Source organism: Sus scrofa, chromosome 8, assembly GCF_000003025.6.
Source record: "Sus scrofa isolate TJ Tabasco breed Duroc chromosome 8, Sscrofa11.1, whole genome shotgun sequence".
Classification (NCBI taxonomy): domain Eukaryota; kingdom Metazoa; phylum Chordata; class Mammalia; order Artiodactyla; family Suidae; genus Sus; species Sus scrofa.
Window position 1 is genome coordinate 130,720,857 of NC_010450.4, and position 18,345 is coordinate 130,739,201.

The following is an 18,345-nucleotide window of genomic DNA, read 5'->3' on the forward strand; positions in this document are numbered from 1 at the left end:
TACTTATATTTGCTTACATATATAAATGTGAGCAAATATATATGTAATATATATATGTATATATACTTATATTTGTATAAATAAATATAAGCATATATATATCACTTTCAGAGGCTCCTTTGGTTACAGACAATAGAAAAAACTGCTATAACTTGGGAAACATCATCAAAATTTCCACTAAAAGCAGCACTTTTAGAAGCAAAATCACCATCACAAATGATGGTATTGAGTCATCAAATATTTACTGAATGACTAATACTTGTAAAATATTATGCTAGAGACCGTGGTAGCTACAATGACAAATGTGTGTGTGTGTTATGATCAGATTTGGCAGCTCATGACAGAAAATCCCCAAATTAAAATAACTTAAAGGCTATCGAGGTTTATCTCTCATATGAAAGAAGTCCAGAGCTGAGCCTTCCAGGGCTGTCATGGTTGCTCTATGTTCACCAAAGATCTGACCTCCTACCCTACTGCTCTGCCATCTATACCATGTCGTGTCACGATTCAAGATGACTCTTAAGCTCTAGTCATCATGTCCTTAGTCCAGGAAAGGAGAATAACAGAAGGGCGTGCCTCTGTCCTTTGTATTGTAACTTTCTGCAAGTCCACATGTTTCCAATTACATCTTATGGCATGAATTTAACAGCACAACCACACTAATTATAAGGGAGGCCTGGAAACAATACTTTTTTTTTTTGGCCAGCAGTATGTCCAAATAAAAACCAGAGGTCTGGAGTTCCCATTGTGGTGCAGCAGAAACAAACCCGACTAGGAATCATGAGGTTGCGTGTTCCATCCCTGGCCTCACTCAGTGGGTTAAGAAACCAGTGTTGCTGTGAGCTGTGGTGGAGGTCACAGATGTGGCTTGGAGCCCAAGTTGCTGTGGCTGTGGTGTAGGCCTGCAGCTGTAGCTCCGATTTGACCCCTATCCTGGGAACCTCCACATGACCCTAAATAAAACAAAAAAACAAAACCATGGAGTTCCCACTGTGGCTCAGTGGTTAACGAATCTGACTAGGAACTATGAGCTTGCAAGTTTGATCCCTGGCCTCTCTCAGTGGGTTAAGGATCTGGCTTAACCATGAGCTGTGGTGTAGGTTGCAGATGTGGCTTGGATCTGGCATTGCTGTGGCTCTGGCGTAGGCCAGCAGCTACAGCTCTGATTAGACCCCTAGCCTGGGAACCTTCATATGCCATGGGTGTGGCCCTAGAGAAGACAAAAAAGATACACACACACACACACACACACACACACACACAAACCAAAACCAGAGGTCTGTACTCATAGACTTCAAAAACAAACTTATGTTACCAAAGGGGAAAGGGGGGAGTTGCTTTTGGCACATGCACGCTATTGTATTTAGAATGGATGGTCATTGGAGACCTGCTGAGTAGCACAGGAAACTCAGTGTTCTGTCATGGCCTACGTGGGAGAAGAATCTAAAAAAGAATGGATACGTGTATATGTATAACTGAATCAATTTGCTGTATGGCAGAAATTAACACAGCATCGCAAGTCAGCTATATTTCAGTAAAATTAAAAAAAAATCAGGGTCTGTTACTAAGAAGGAAGGTAGCGTAGACATGGAATTAGGCATTTGGCTGTCTCTACCACAATACATAATGGAGCTTATCTTCTGGGAGCAACTATGTTAGTTTCTCAATAATGGCTATACTAGTAAATCTGTTAATTTTTTTAGTAGTCTATTCCTATTGTCATCACTTTGATTAATTGTTTGGTATTTCTTATGTATATATATGTATATATCATCATTTTTCATGTTCATTCATATTTAGTTCCTATACGCTTAGGATTTACAAATTCCTTGAAGGCAGAGAACATCTCTCTCTCTCTCTCTCTCTCTATATATATATATATGTACAAACACACACATATATGTATGTTTATATATCTGTATCTATATATCCACAGAACTCACTACATCTAAATGGTGATTGAAGTCAACTATTAAGACAGTCCACCTTTCCTCATGTTCGTTCTTTGGAAAATATACGAATAAAGAAGTTCATAATAGAAATTCCAGTTCCTATATTGTGTGTATAACCCGTCTTGACCTTTCAGGATCAGGTGGATCTCCACTTCACCTTGTTAGACTTCTGGTTTATGAATAACTCCCTCCTGGTACAAAGAAAGCAATGGGTCACCATGTATTCTGGACCCCAAGGAATACTGTCGGCCTTACACTTAGGTCAAGTGAAAAGTTCTTAAATAGTATTATCAAGGTTCTTTTCTTCTCTAGTCCTCCATTATTCTGTCAGATACCCCTAGAATTCTCTTATTACAAATTCATTTTTTTGTGTTAATAAGCATCTATCTTCTCATTAAATGCATGGAGGGAGTATCTTTATATGCTATTCACTGGTCATTCACGTTTTAGAGTATTTTGGGGAAAAAAAGACACTGTCGTGGGTTTGTACAATGGCCAGTATCTCCAATCTATTGATCTTGCCAGCTTTTTAATTAAATTATTTATTTATTCATTTATTGTCTTTTTGCCTTTTCCGGGGCCGCTCTCACAGCACATGGAAGTTCCCAGGCTAGGGGTCTAATCGGAGCTATTGCCACCGGCCTACGCAAGAGCCACAGCAAGGTGGGATCTGAGTGGCATCTGTGACCTACATCACAGCTCACAGCAAGGATCCTTATCCCACTGAGCAAGGCCAGGGATTGAACCTGAAACCTCATGGTTCCTAGTTGGATTCGTTAACCACTGAGCCACGACAGGAACTCCTTGCCAGCTTTTTAATTTCCATGGCACCACCCATGCCCTCTCTTCTCTGTTTATCCAGCTTGGATTCCAGGTCCCATTGTTATAATTTCTCACCTTCCTTGCCCCTCTCCTGCTTTGTCATACCCATGTCGCTAAATCCGAACCTGGTCAAATCTAACTCTTCATCTAAATCAGCAGCTGCATGCAAGTAGCTGAATATGGCCCGAGGAGGACATAAACGCGTGCTAGCAGGTCTCACAGCAAATTCATGAACCTAACCTCAAGTGGGTCCTTAGAGCTGTCTGGCTATGCTGCTCTCTCACCTGAGTGTCCTAAATTCTCCACTATCCTAGATGACTAATTTGCTCCTTTTTTTCTTCTTTGCTTTTCTTGCAAGTCAGTCACTCATTGGCTTCAAAATTATCCTCATCTGCATGTATACATGCGGCCATGTTCCACATCTTCAACAAACACTCCTGTGTTACTAGTTCATTCCTATTCCACCTTAAAACCTTAAAATGGGAGGGTTTTATTTATTTTTATTGCCTTTTCTGGGGCTGCTCCTGTGGCATATGGAGGTTCTCAGGCTAGGGGGTCTGATCGGAGCTGTAGCCACCAGCCGAAGCCACAGCCGAAGCAAGGTGGGATCCAAGTGGCATCTGCAACCTACACCATAGCCCAAGGCAATGCTGGATCCCTAATCTGCTGAGTGAGGCCAGGGATCAAACCCGCAACCTCATGGTTCCTAGTCGGATTTGTTAACCACTGTGCCACGAAGGAAACTCCCAGAACGGGAGGGTTTTAATTTGTTCCCTTATTCCTCATTCTCTCTTGAACTCATGCCAATTGGGTTTATGTGCCCCACCACACGGACACAAGTCTTGACTGGGTTTTCAATGACCTCTATGCAGTCAGGTTTAATCAGTTCATTGGCCTCAATCTACTTAATCTCTAACTACATTTGAGACAGCTGCTTACATCTACCTTCTTGAAATTTTCTCTATTGCTTTCCTCTCACTTTTTATTGGCTTTCCTCCTACCTCATTGCTACTCCTTCTTGGTCTCCTTTGCCCAAAACTCTTCCTTTTGCCAGCTTCTAAATTCTGCAAAATCCGGAGTTCCTGTCGTGGCACAGTGGAAACAAATCCGACGAGGAACCATGAAGTTGCCGGTTCGATTCCTGGCCTCACCCAGTGGGTTAAGGATCAGGCATTGCAGAGAGCTGTGGTGTAGGTCACAGACACGGCTCAGATCTGATGTGGCTGTGGTGTAGGCCGGCAGCTGTAGCTCCAATTAGATTAGATCCCTAGCCTGGAAACCTTCGTATGCTGCCTGGGTATGGCCCTAAAAAGCAAAATAAATACATAAATTAATTAATTCTGCAGAAATCCCAGGGCTCTGACTTCCAGGCTCCTCTCTTCTCCATCCTTCTCGCTCCCTGGGTAATCTCATCCACAGGGCTTTAGATTCCATCTACACACTGATGCCTCTTGCCTTGACTTTTCCCTGGAACCACAGATGAATACATCTAAGTCCTATGCAAGACCTTCCTCGTAGATAAGCCAAGCATCACAATTTAACACCCCCAAGGTGAAACTCCTGATTCTCTTCCGGCTCCGCTTGGAGGATTTTGTCTATTTAATCTTCTAGTTGCTACCCCTGCCTGCTCACGGTTCCTTCTCTACACAGCAACGTGAGTGATCCAAACACTTCTCAACACTCACCTACTCTCTCTCCCCAGGTCTTTCCACACTGAGAATAAAGCCCAAATTCCTTTTCTTTTCTATCCTGTCCTTTGTTTTCCTTTTCCTATCTTCTCTTGGTCTTATAGATGCCTTACAGACTCTGCCTTCTCTCTCTTTTTTTTTTTTTTTTTCTTTTTTTTTTTGTCTTTTTGCCTTTTCTAGGGCCTCTCCCTTGGCATATGGAGGTTCCCAGGCTAGGGGTCTAATCAGAGCTGTAGCCATCTGTGACCTACACCTCAGCTCACAGCAACGCTGGATCCTTATCCCACTGAGCAAGGCCAGGGATCAAACTCGCAACCTCATGGTTCCTAGTCGGATTCGTTAACCTCTGAGCCACAACGGGAACTCCGACTCTGCCTTCTCTCTGAGCTCAGTTCTGCATAACTGCACTCGTTATCTCTGTTCCCGTCTTGCTGGCTTCCTTGCCCCTCGGCTGCAGGGCCTCTGTGCTTGCCTTTTCTTCCGCCTGGAATAATTTCCCTCCAAATATACGCAGGGTCTGTTCCCTCCCTTCATTAGGGTTCCTGCCCCCTGAATGCCAGGCTTTCCCTGGCTTGTGCCCCTCAAAGAGCACATATTCCCTTCTCTAGCCCATTATTCATCGTTTATGTTTCTACTGACCATTCGTGGTTATAGCTATTGAAGAATACATTTATCCGTCTTGTTTTCTGTTCCTTTCTCTAGAATGTATGTTCCACGAGAGCATAGACAAAAATTTTGACAAAAATTTTGTCTATTTAGTTCACTGCTATAGCTCCCAGAATAGTTTCTGGTGTATAGAAGGATGGATTAAATAAAAATTATTTGAATGAGTGAACAGCCACTTATTGAACAAACAAAAGAGAGAAGAAAGAAGAGACTTTCTGTGAGCAGGAAACCCTGTCAGAGACAAGCAAGCTCAGAACTAGGTAGAGTGTTCTAGACAAGGTCAGGGAATAATAAAAATTCCTAACATTGATAGATTGTCTAAAGTCAAGAAGGACTCTGATCTCATATGGTGTGAAGAAGTAGGATGAATCCTTGGCTAAGATACTAGAAATCTGGCCTAGATCCCAGCCTGTAGTTACCAGCCCTATGGTGCTGGACACATCTCTTTGCCTCTCAAAGTCTGTATTTAATTTTCTGAAAAATGAAGGAGAGAAGAAGAGGAGAAAAATAGTCCAAAGATATCTCCCAGCTCTAAAATTCTTGGATCATAATGACTTCTGGAATGGTCGAAAAACTTCTGGGGCCTTTCCTCCCCCAAACTGTAAATGCAGTCAGTGAGTTAGGAAGGCAGAGGTGAAAAGTCCATGGTGGGCGAACACGACTCCAGTATGATCCTTATCAACAACCAACAGTGTGCTCTGCCTTCTCCCACCGGGAAAGCAGGCCTCTTCCTGAATGAAACGTTCTCTCTCACTCATTTCCAAACAGGCTCACAGTAAGTTCACCTAATTCCAGGGCCAACAATGCAAAAGGGGCAATTTCTGTTGAATGTTTTCCTTTCCACCGATGATCTTGCCAGCAGACTGAGTTGAAGGGAATTCACTACTCGGGTTCAACGTAAATTCTAGGCTAACTCTTCATTTTCTCCTGCTTGAGTGCCTCAGGGTGATGTGCTTGCTCCTTGCAATTTCTCTAAACGCTGCGGGCCCCTAGCAGCTGATACGTCTAAACCCTAGCTGGTAAAGCAGGAAATGTTCTTTTTTTCTCTTTCCGTTTACTTTAGCTACCACCTACGTTCTTTCCTAGTGCACGAAGGAGTCAGAAATTTATGCTCAAGTGTACAGTGTATTTTACTTGTGGAATGCAGCAAAGCAGAATCAAAGTTTTTGTTAATCGGCAAAGCCAACTCTGGTTAGAGTAAAATCTTCAAAACACAGATAAGTAATTCTAACACTGATGAATTATGTACAGGGAGACAGTGTGGTGAGGGGGGGACAGACTTTGGAAACTGAGAGTCCTGGGTTTGAATCCCTGCTATTCCACTTATTACTGTGTGGCCTGGGGCAAAGTTATTAATGGCTCTGTGCCTCCAAGGTTCCTCAGCTGTAAAATAAAGATAACGCTATCACATCAAAGGGCTATTGTCTGAACTTATGTAAGGTTTCTGTAAAAAGTTGATTTCTAACAGGTAGTAATACAGGCAAAGATATTTATAGGGCAGCAGGAAGAACATATAAGGTATCAATGAGTTCAGCTTTCACTTTCCTATTCTTGAGAGGTAAATAATATAAACTCTGGGACCGGGTCATAAAGATTCAAGTTCCAGGATGCACTTACAAACTGTATGACCTCAGGCCAACTACCTAATCTGTGCCTCATCTTTTTTTTCTTTTTTTAGAATTTTTTTTTTTTTTTTTTTTTGTCCTTTCTAGGGCCGAACCCGTGGCATATGGAGGTTCCCAGGCTAGTCGGAGCTGTAGCCTCTGGCCTACACCACAGCCACAGCAACTTGGGATCTGAGCTGTGTCTTCGACCTACACCACAGCTCACAGCAATGCCGGATCCTTAACCCTCTGAGCGAGACCAGCGATTGAACCCACAACCTTATGGTTCCTAGTTGGATTCGTTAACCACTGAGCCATGACGGGAACTCCATGTGCCTCATCTTTAAAAGAAGAAATAATAATAACCCTATCTCATGTTAGGGGTAGATGGGTTCATACATGTAAAGAATTTAGAACCATGCCCGGAGAGAATAAGCATTTGTAGGGGTTAGTGTGACGGTTAATTTTATGTGTTAATTTGACTAGGCCAAGGTGTTTGGTCGAACCTGAATCTAGATGTCTCTGTGAAGGTATTTTTCGATGGAATTAACATTTATTTATTTATTTTTACAGCCCACACCTGCAGCAGCACACAGAAGTTCCCAGGCTGGGGGTTGAATGGGAGCTGCACCTGCTGGCCTACCCACAGCCACGCAACACAACAGGAACTCCAGATGGGATTAACATTTAAATCAATAGGTTGATTAGAGCAGATTATCCACACAATGTAGGTGGGCCTCAGCCATCCAGTTTACTTTGGCCTTAGGAGAAAGACTGACATCCCCCAAGGAAGAAGGCGTTGCCTCCTTGGGACTTGAGCTGCAACATGAGCTCTTTCTGGGTCTCCAGCCTGTCACTCAGCTGCAGGGCCTCTGTGCTCACCTTTTCTTTGCCTGGAAGACTTTTCCCCGAATAGATGCACTGTCTGTTCTCTCCCTTTGTTGCGGAAACTGCAAAAACTGTGGCAACGGAAGGAGACAAACAGCACTCAGAGATATGGAAGAGCAAGGTTTATTCAGCACCGGTGCGGGCTCAGAGGTGTCACCTCCAGAGTCTGAGCACCAGGTCTTTGTCCTCAGTAACTTTTATACACTACAAGGTCTTGATTTTCCCAGGTAAGCATCCCGGACCTCCCCCATCCCCAAGCAAACAGTGTTCCTCCCTAAGAGACTGAGCCAGCAAGGTTACAGAAGCAGCACTGATCAGCAATGCTGGGTACCTGATTAGCAGGGCTGCTGGCTTGGACAGAGGGCACACAGTTGTTACATTATTACAAGAAGGGTGGCATAGTGATGAGCACAGCTGGAAAGGCTTGCAGCTGCCTTCTTAGCCAAGGGGGGGCTGTTCTTTAGTTAAAACTCCATTTCATTCCCCCTCTTGATGTTCAGGGTGCATCTGCACCCTTTAGAGATCATCATCAGTCATAACCCTTTGGTAGCCTCTGATAAGTAGCAGGTGGGAGGCTGTTTTTCTTTCAACCATGGTTCTTATAAAACCTTTTATAATATTTATCAGGAGAGATACAAGGCAGGGAACAAGTAGGCACCCTGTGAGTATAACCATGACTATTCCGACCATTGTCTTAATTCCTCCCAACCAAGAGAACCATTTACCAAAGAGACTGTCTGCATCCCATCCTTTCCAAGTTTGTACAGGCTGGTTTAGTCATGCGGTCAGCAATTTCTTCTACCACCTTTCCGGTGTCATCTATTTGTAGACAGCAATTACTTAAGTTAAATTTTCCACAAACCCCCTCCTTTAGAAGCAAGTAAACAATCCAAGGCCAAGTGATTTTTGTAGATTGCACTGTGCATTTTAGTTTGTTGTTGGGCCAATATAGTCAAGGCCCTTGCAGTGTCATTTGTTATAAGTTCCAAAACCGCCTGTAGTCTGATGATGTGGTTCAGCATATAGATAGGGGTGCGATATCCCCAAGAGCCATCCTCTGCCCAGGTGGCAGGCCCATAATATTGAATTATCCATTCTGGGAGCCATTTATCATCTTCCCAGTCTCCAATTTGAAGGGCCCTCCGGTCTCTCTGGGCACCCTGTGCCCTATATATAGGAACTCCCAGTTGCTTCCCTAGTGACAGTGGGAGCAGGAAGAAGGAAGGTCTGATTGTTCCCAGTACACATGCCCCAGCCCAAGTTGGGGGGAGTATGGAATAGGCCATTTTTCCACAAATCCAATATAATCCCTTTGGTGCCCGCCACTGGATATTAGTACTGATATCTTCCCATGCTTGTCGAAGGTGGGAAAAGTTAGACAAGGGATTGGACTTGGGCTCTGAGCGATTGTAAGATGACCACCATTGAGTCTCTTGGGCAGTCAGAGTATAATACCTCAGGCCTAAACATGTTAGGCTTCCAACTGAAACATTAAACCATCCTCCCCGCCTCGCAAGACAATTTCTCCCTATAATAGCAGTTCTGAGGAGCCATACCCCATCGGTGAGTTGGGGGTATGCAGTCTCATTATGAGGCTCTAATGGGTCCAGTTCTCTGGCTTGCCAAGGCCAGTGGTCTCCTGTGTTCGTTCCCCCGCTTGCATAACAAGAGGAGACCTTGAGAGTTTGTGCAATAGTTTCTGCCAGGGCTAAGAACAAGTTCTTAGTTGTGGCCGGAATGGGAGGTGGGGTGTTTTTTATCTCTTCATAAAAGGAATGAAAGACACTGTGAGAGGCAGCTTGGAGCGCAAACGTGATTCTCTGGAAATGTAGCACAGCTGCAGGGTCAAGCCCTCTTCCGTCAATGCGAATGCTTATTTTGAAACCCTCCTTCCATTTGGGCTCACAGGCAGCCGATTCCTCAAGCTTCAGCCATGCATTGACTGACCAGCTTCCTGGGTGGTCAGAGCAGGGCTTTGAGATCGTCGTCTCCTTCTCTGTATTGTCAGACAAAGAGGTCTCTCCGGATCGAGGGCAGTCTCCCACTCTCCACGGTCATCAGCTGTGCCAGCCGGTTTTACTCTAGAATGATGGATCCAAGCATCTATTCCTGTTACTTTAAGAGCAGTGGGGGTGGTTAGAATTACAGTATAGGGGCCCTTCCATACCGGCCTCAAAGGCTCCTTTTTCCAGTCCTTTATCCACACCTGGTCCCGCGGCTTGTGGGGGTGTACTGTTATACCTAAGGACACAGGTATTCTGTCTGTGACCCATTTATGTATCTGAGAAATAGTGAGCCCCAGTCCTTGTAGTTGTTTATGTAATTCCAAGTCTCCCAACTCCCGGGTGTTTCCTTTTAAACTGATTAGTGGAGGTGGCCTTCCATATAAGATTTCAAATGGCAAGAATCCTCTTCCCTCTCGGGGTGAGCATCTCACTTTTAGGAGGGCCACTGGCAACATGTCTATCCAGGGCAAGCCAGTTTCCTGACATAACTTTGCCAGGGTCTGTTTAAGTGTTTGGTTCATGCGTTCTACTTTCCCTGAACTTTGAGGGTGGATCTGTAAAGCTTTTGCCACCTGTTGTACTGTTTCGGCCACAAATGCTGGTCCATTATCTGACCCAATGGTCAGAGGCATTCCATATCTGGGAATAATGTCTCTCAGGAGTGCCTTGGTTACTTTCCTTGTCTTTTCAGTTCAGGTAGGGAAGGCCTCTACCCATCCTCCAGGCAGTTATGGTCTGGGGGCCCCTCTTCATCTGGCAGAAAGGTGGCTGGGTTCAGAGTTCGTACAACCTCCAGTTTCACCCGTGGATTTTCACATAGTAACCCTTGATATTGAGTCATTCGTGCATGTGTGAGCCAATGGTGGCCCCTGGTATCCATTAGGGTTACAACTGAGTGCGGGACTTTAACATTGAGGTTTTGTCCCAGAGTCAACTGGTCAGCCTCTCTTACCAACAAGGTGGTAGCTGCCAGTGCTCGGAGGCAGGGAGGCCATCCGGCAGCAACTGAGTCAATTTGTTTAGACAGATATGCCACTGGCCTCTGCCAAGGCCCAAATTCTTGAGTTAAGACTCCCAAAGCCATCCCATTTTTCTCATGAACAAAAAGGTTAAATTCTCTGGTTACATCAGGAAGTCCCAAGGCTGGAGCCTCAGTGAGTTTGGTTTTGATTGTCTGAAACGCTGTCTCCTGGCTTGGTCCCCATTTAAGGGGAGCCTTTTCTTCCCCTTTTAGAGCCTCATACAGAGGCCTGGCCAGGTCTGAAAACCCGGGGATCCATATCCGGCAGAATCCTGCTGCCCCTAGGAACTCACGAACCTTCCGGCGGGTGGTAGGGACAGGAATGGCACAAACTGCCTGCTTTCTTTCAGTCCCCAGCATTCGCCAGCCCTGCATGATGTTGAAGCCCAGATACTTGACTTGTTTTTTACAGAATTGTGCCTTTTTCTTTGATACCCGATACCCTCCATCAGTAGGGAAAGGAGAGCTCTTGTTCCCTCTAGGCACTGAGCCTCCGTGGTGCCAGCTAGTAAGAGGTCGTCAACATACTGTAGCAAAACACAGCCCAGTTTTTGTCCAGGAAATTCAGCCAGGTCAGCAGCTAAGGCGCAGCTAAAAAGAGTGGGAGAGTTTTTGAATCCTTGTGGGAGTCTAGTCCAGGTGAGCTGTTCCTTTGTCCCTGTATGTGGATTCTCCCATTCAAAAGCAAACAAGGGCTGACTGGCAGGTGCCACCCAGAGGGAGAAAAAAGCGTCTTTTAAGTCCAGGCAAGTAAACCACTTAGCAGTGGAGGGGATCGGCCCTAGCAGGGTGTATGGGTTAGGGACGGACGGGTGTAATGTGACTGTTGCTTCATTTATGGCTCTCAAGTCCTGTACTGGGCGGTAGTCCTGTGTTCCCGGTTTTTTCACGGGCAGTAAAGGGGTGTTCCAAGGGGACGGACATTTTATTAACAGTCCATGCTGAAGCAGCCTATCCAGGTGAACCTGGATTCCCAGTCGAGCTTCTCTGGGAATTGAGTATTGCCGTAGCTTTACCGGTTGAGCTCCGGGTTTTAGATCAATCAAGACAGGACCGTGGCATTTTGCCAGTCCTGGTGGGTTTCCTTCAGCCCAAACCAATGGGTATTTAGTCTCTAGTTCCGGGGGAATGGTCCCCATTTCTGAAGGGGAAGAGTACAGCGCTATTCCTCTTCCCTTTCTACAGCAAGAGCCATGATTAAAGGAGAGGGGGGTTCTGTCAATTTAAGTTGGGCCGATCCATCAGTAGAAAAGGAAATCTGTGTCCCCATTTTAGCCAGCAGGTCTCTTCCCATCAGGGGGACTAGGCAGTCAGGCAGGTAAAGAAATTCATGTATTACTTCATGGCCTCCTAACCGACATCGTCGAGGACTGCAGAAGGGCCTGTGGGTTTGGTTACCTGTGGCCCCAACAATGGTGGTTTCTTTCCCCGAGAGGGGAGCCACAGGTTGTGTAACCACAGAAAGTTCGGCACCTGTGTCAACCATAAAGTCTATGGGTGGCCCCCTACTTGAATTCTGACCATAGGCTCTCGGGGGCCCAGTTGGAGAGAGCCTGGTCCCCCCTAATCAGACTCAGCTAGGCCGATCGGGTTGGTGCTGAATGGCTCAGATCGGTACCGGCTAGGTGGGGCCTTGGTCTTTTTCTCAGGACGGTTGGGGCATTCATTTTTCCAATGTCCCTTTTCTTTGCAGTAAGCACATTGGTCATGTTCCAGGGGACTCCTTTTCCCTGGCCTTGTGCCTTGTCCCCTATGGGGTGGTCCCACTGGGGGCACCGGTTTTGACAGGGCGGCTGCCAGAAGGGTCACTTTTTGTTTCATTCTCTTTTCTGCATCACGGCCGGCCACCTGGTCTCGGTTAATAAAAACCTTGTTGGCTATTTCCAACAGTTTAGGGGCATTCTCGCCTGCAAATCCTTCTAATTTCTGTAGCTTTTTACGGATATCTGATTGGGCTTGTCCCACAAAGGCAGCATTTATCATCTGTTGGTTCTCAGGGGCCTCGGGATCAAAAGGGGTGTAGGTTCGGAAAGCCTCACATAGTCTCTCATAGAATTTGGCTGGGCTTTCATTCGGCTCTTGTAGTATCTCATTGATCTTAGCCATGTTAGTAGGCCTTTTAGCCCCAGCTTTTGCCCCCTGTAGTAAGGCCTGCCGGTACCTCTCTAGGTTACGTTTCCCTTCTTCAGTGTCATAGTCCCAGTGGGGGTTTTCTTCTGGGAAGGCTTCCCTCACCCAGTTTGCCAAGTCTGCTCGACCCCCTGCATTGGCCTGAAGCCATTTTTGGGCTTCTGTGACAATTCGCCAGCGCTCTTCAGTGTCAAATAGAGTAAAAAGGAGTTGCCGGCAGTCTATCCAGGTGGGACAGTGTGTCTGGAAAATGAATTCTAAGAGATCAATCAGCCCCTGAGGCTTTTTAGAATATGAGGGAGTATGGTGTTTCCAGTTGAGGAAATTGGCAGTGGAAAAGGGCTGGTAATAATAAAAACGTCCCCCCTCTTGTATGGTCCCATCGGGGGCGACTTGCTGTGGTCCCCGTGTCTCCCGTAAGGGCATTTGTAATGCTGGAGTGGCTGCTCCCTGAGCTGAAGGGAGACGCCTGCTCATAGGTTCTGGAGAATCTGGCTGCGGGGGTAATATCGCCTCGGGAACTTCAGAAGCAGAAGGAGGAGGAGAAACAGAAGGCAGTGGGCTATCTGGCATCTGGGGACCTTCAGCTCCTGGAGGTGGGGCTGGCAGCACATAAGGTGGTGGCATAGGGGGTGAGTCCTCAGGTTCCCCTTGATAAATAGGTGGCACCTTCTTTTGAGACAAGGTTTTCTTCTTGGACTGGGCTACTAGCACCCTACACGGTCCCTGGTCTGTGGTGCAGAACCGAACCCATGGGGGCCTCAAATAGGCAATTTCTAACCATTGATCAATATATGGAAATGGGTCTGGGTGTCCAGGGTCTCCTGTTATAACATTATATACTGCTGCAACTGTGAACACACCTAAGGTCCCTTCTGGAGGCCAGCCAACACCAAAGGAGGGCCACTCTAGGGTACAGAGGGTACCCAGTTTTCCAGGACTCAGCTTAACACCATAATCTCTAGAAAATCCTTTCTTAAAATTCTTAACCATATACTCTAAGACAGTGGGCTTGGAAGCCGATTTACCCATTGTGTAAAGTCCCACCCTGTGACGGTGACGCAGGACAAACAGTGAGGACAAGGCCTCAGGTAACAATCGCTTCGTCCGCCTGACTGCTCCCCCAGAGGAGATATTTCAGGCGCCTCTTAGCATAGGTGGGACTGTATAAACCCCAACGTCAGGATCCCCCCGAAGACGGCCACCATAAGCCGTATGAGGGTCGCCGCGGAACTGCAGCTTAGGACTCACTCTGGTTCCGTAGTCCAAGGACGGTGGAGCACAGGCTCTCATTCTCTCCAGTCAGTCACACACACACACACACACACACACACACACACACACACACACACACACACACACACACACACACACACACACACACACACCAGAATTGACAAGCCTCCGGATGCCAAGGGAGCAAACCCTGACCTGAGTGACCCTTTGGTCACTGAGAGGTGATCAGTCTCTCCTTCCGCCGTATGGCGGGTCCTGACTTGGGCAGATGTCCCCGGGGCACTCACCAGTCTGACGTCCTGTCCAGGAACCTGTTTCCACTCTCCTTCTGAGTCCGTTCGGGAAGCGGTATGGGCCAAGGCCACGGCCCAAGTGAGGGTCTGGGTCCGGCAAAAATGGCCGGTGCGCACTATCCACCTGTCACCGAGGCCGGCGACCGTGGCCTCCCCCGGTTCCCCGACAACGGTGGCACAAGAGGCCAGCTCGGTTGTCGGCTTCCCGGCCAACGCACCAAAATGTTGCAGAAACCGCAAAAACCATGGCAATGGAAGGAGACAAACAGCACTCGGAGATATCGAAAAGCAAGGTTTATTCAGCACCGGTGCGGGCTCAGAGGTGTCACCTCCAGAGTCTGAGCACCAGGTCTTTGTTCTCAGTAAGTTTTATGCACTACAAGGTCTTGATTTTCCTAGGTAAGCATCCCGGACCTCCCCCCATCCCCAAGCAGACAGTGTTCCTCCCTAAGAGACTGAGCCAGCAAGGTTCCAGAAGCAGAACTGATAAGCAATGCTGGGTACCTGATTAGCAGGGCTGCTGGCTTGGACAGAGGGCACACAGTTGTTACATTATTACAAGAAGGGTGGCATAGTGATGAGCACAGCTGGAAAGGCTTGCAGCTGCCTTCTTAGCCAAGGGGGGGTTGTTCTTTAGTTAAAACTCCATTTCACCTTCAGATGTGGACTTGCCAGCCCTCACATCACACAAGACAATTCCTGAAATCTCAGTCTCTATCTGCACACACACACACACACACAAATTGCTTGTTTCTCTGGAAAACCTTAATACAATTACCAATTATTATTTTCGTTTGCAGCACAAAGTGATGCTCTATTCTGACTGAACAAGCAATCAGGAATCACATGTCAAACTTTCACTTTAATCCTTTCATTTCTGAAGGCTTAAGAAAACTGAAAGCTGAAAACTAAGGTTTGCCTTCAACCGAGGCAAGGGAGCAAGGGGGCGGGTTTAGCAATGAGTGTCTCTTTAGGGAAGTAGTGGGTCAGAAGGTTGGGGAAGGGCAGGACCAGCCCATAGACAAGTATGAATTCCAGCCTTAGAAGCTCAGGATTTTTTTTTTTTTTCCTATTGGAAGATTTGTGCAACAGTGTTGTAAGATCAAAAACAGTACCAGTGGGAGTTCCAGTCGTGGCTCAGCAGTAACAAACCTGACTATGAGGATGCAGGTTCGATCCCTGGCCTTGCTCAGTGGGTTAAGGATCTGGTGTTGCTGTGGCTGTGGCATAGGCCGGCAGCTGTAGCTCTGATTCGAACCCTAGCCTGGGAATGTCCATATGCTACAGGTGTGGCCCTAAAAAGACCAAAAAAAAAAAAAAACCAAAAAAACAAAAACAAAAACCCAGTACCAGGGGGTACAGGATGAATTAGGAGGAGGGAGAAACCAGGGAATAAAATAACATGTAGAAAATGTTATATAACTTTGCATCAGGCAGTTACATACAGTTTAACGAACACTAAGCATCTGTGTCCATCTGGTTCTCCTTGGGTCACATTTCAGGCCATCTTTTAGGGATGGAGCAGGATAGTTATACAGGTGGTTGCAGAAGTCCAGTAAGGGACCATAGAGAGGGAAACCTAGGGGACTTTGGGAGATCACTGTAGGTTAATAATTGCTCAAGAGAGCCATCAGAACAAGGCAGGCTTGCTCGACTAGTGGAGGCGTGAGATATGCTTCAGGTCATTGGATGAGGACAGGGTGAGGGCTGCATTCAGGTTCAGTTTCTAGGGCTGGAGTTTAAGGACCATCCTTCTGTTGATTTGGATAAGCACGATGACAGTCCTAGTTTGACCTTATAGGGTCAAATACTCTCTTACCAGATACAAGGAAGAGCAACTACTCAAAGAAAAAGAGGCAGTCTTTTCCGACCCCCACTCCCCGTGGATGATAAAACTGTAGCCCACCTAATCCTGGGGCAGAACCTCCTTGCCTGCCTGCTTGCGTCTCTCACATAGTCCTATCTTAATAAATCTATTTCTTGCCTATCAACTTGTCTCTCACTGAATTCCTTCTGTGCTGAGGCACAAAGAACCCGAACCTCTGTTAAGTCCAGACACTGGGTGAGTGATTCTAATTTAAAAACTTTGGGTTCAAGTCCCAATCTGGGTTTAAACTGGGTCGAGTCGCAGCATATGGGTTCAAATCCCAATCTGTGTTCTAGGTTCAACCCATAAGTGCGGTAGTTTCCCAATGACCATGACTGCCCTTGTGTAGACAGGCTGATGTCTCCCCCTTGGTCTCTTCCATTTTTTCCTTTGCTGCAACTCTGCCCTCTTCCCAGGTCTCAGCTTCCTACCTCTTCCCTGGAGTCTATACAAAGGTGGGGTGGGGGTGGATGACAGTATTTCTGTTGTTGAGACCTGGGGACATCTTATGAGTTTATTTAGATGAAAGTATCTTCAAGAAAACCAATCTCTCTCTCTTCTAATTTGTCATAGTATAATCATTATGGGCTATCAGTTTTTTTGAATCTTCAAAACTTTTTCTGGTGGTTTTTTTTTTTTTTTTTTTTTTTTTGTATATAAAATGTAGAACAGCCAAAGCCAAAGTAACTTTTAAATGGTAAATGCTAAGCTGGTTTTCAAGTCTATATTTAACATAGCCAGCAAAAGAAACATAGTTGGGTACTTTCCCAGAATATGCTAATTAGCTGGGGAAAAAATACTTTCTCTTCTGCCCTTGGAGCAGAAACTGACCAATAGAAAGGCAGTTCAGCACCTACACCCACTCTGTAAAAAATAAGGATGTGTGCTTGTATATGCCAATAACTCCTGTTGTGGGTTGCCTGACAACCAGTGACAGACGTTGCCTTTCAACATCTTTTACGATGTTACCTTGAGATTCTGACTCTAAATGAGACTCAGAAAAGAATGAGTTTAGAAAACTCGATATTTCCAATAGGTTATAAGCTTATACACTTCAGAAATTACAGACTTCAAAGACAATGGCAGTTTTCTTTAAACTTGCCAGCATTTTTCTGTTGTTTATCCACTTGTATGAGACTAGCTTTTTGTATATTCATTTCATTCTACTGTCAAGAAAAGTACTGACTGTTCCTTATGAAGATTGCAAGGGCATTTCTGGCCTCCTTCAACCATATCCTAATAGCAGTACATTAGCAGATGCTACTTGGCAATAAACATTGACTTTTAGATTCTTGAAGATATAATTTTTACCATGTTCCTCTGTACCATTCCCCACGGCTAGAAGGGTATAATCTTAATGTGTTTATATGTTGCTTTATAGGTAGACCAAACATTTTTTTAAATTTCTTTTGTCTTTTGAGGGCCACACCCACAGCATATGGAGGTTCCCAGGCTAGGGGTCTAATTGGAGGTGCAGCTGCCACCCTACGCCACAGCGACAGCAACGCCAGATCTGAGCCTCATCTGCGACCTACACCACAGCTCACAGCAATGCTGGATCCTTAACCTACTGAACAAGGCCAGGGATGGAACCCGAAACCTCATGGTTCCCGGTTGGATTTGTTTCTGCTGTGCCACAACAGGAACTCCAACTTTTTTTTTTTTTTTTTAAACTGGCTATGTATAGGTTCCTCTAATGCACTTCAAGTAAAATCATCAAAGAATAACACTTTATTTTTATGGGACACTTAATTCTCTGCTTAATTTAATTCTTGTAGCAATTACGAAAGTGGGCCAAGACAGGTTATATTTAGTGCTATTTTACGTCTGATGAAACAGAGGCACAGCCAAGCTAGCTACTTGTTGAGACTGTCCATTGGTCAAAAGCAATGTTGGAACCCAGGCTTCAGACTCAAGCAGTTTATGTTCTACGATTCTAAGACATTTCTCAAGAGTTAGAAATTTTTTTTTTCTTTCTCATTCTTTCTAGCCTTGTATAATATTCAGTAACTCAATAATCCTTAAGAGAGACAGAGACAGAAATGGGATGATGGAAACACAAGGCTCCTAGGATAAACCTTAGAGAAAGCCACACTTTTCCAGTTATAGCGTTCATCATGCTTAGATGTATGCCCACTGTTTCCTCTGCCCCTTCTCAATTTTCATGAGAAC

At 45.7% G+C, this 18,345-nt stretch overlaps 1 long non-coding RNA gene across 1 annotated transcript in view; it reads right to left on the reverse strand.

Moving 5' to 3' along the window:
- LOC110262191 overlaps positions 1–18,345 on the reverse strand; it is a 72,124-nt gene that overhangs the window by 44,903 nt on the left and 8,876 nt on the right. The window lies entirely within an intron of this gene.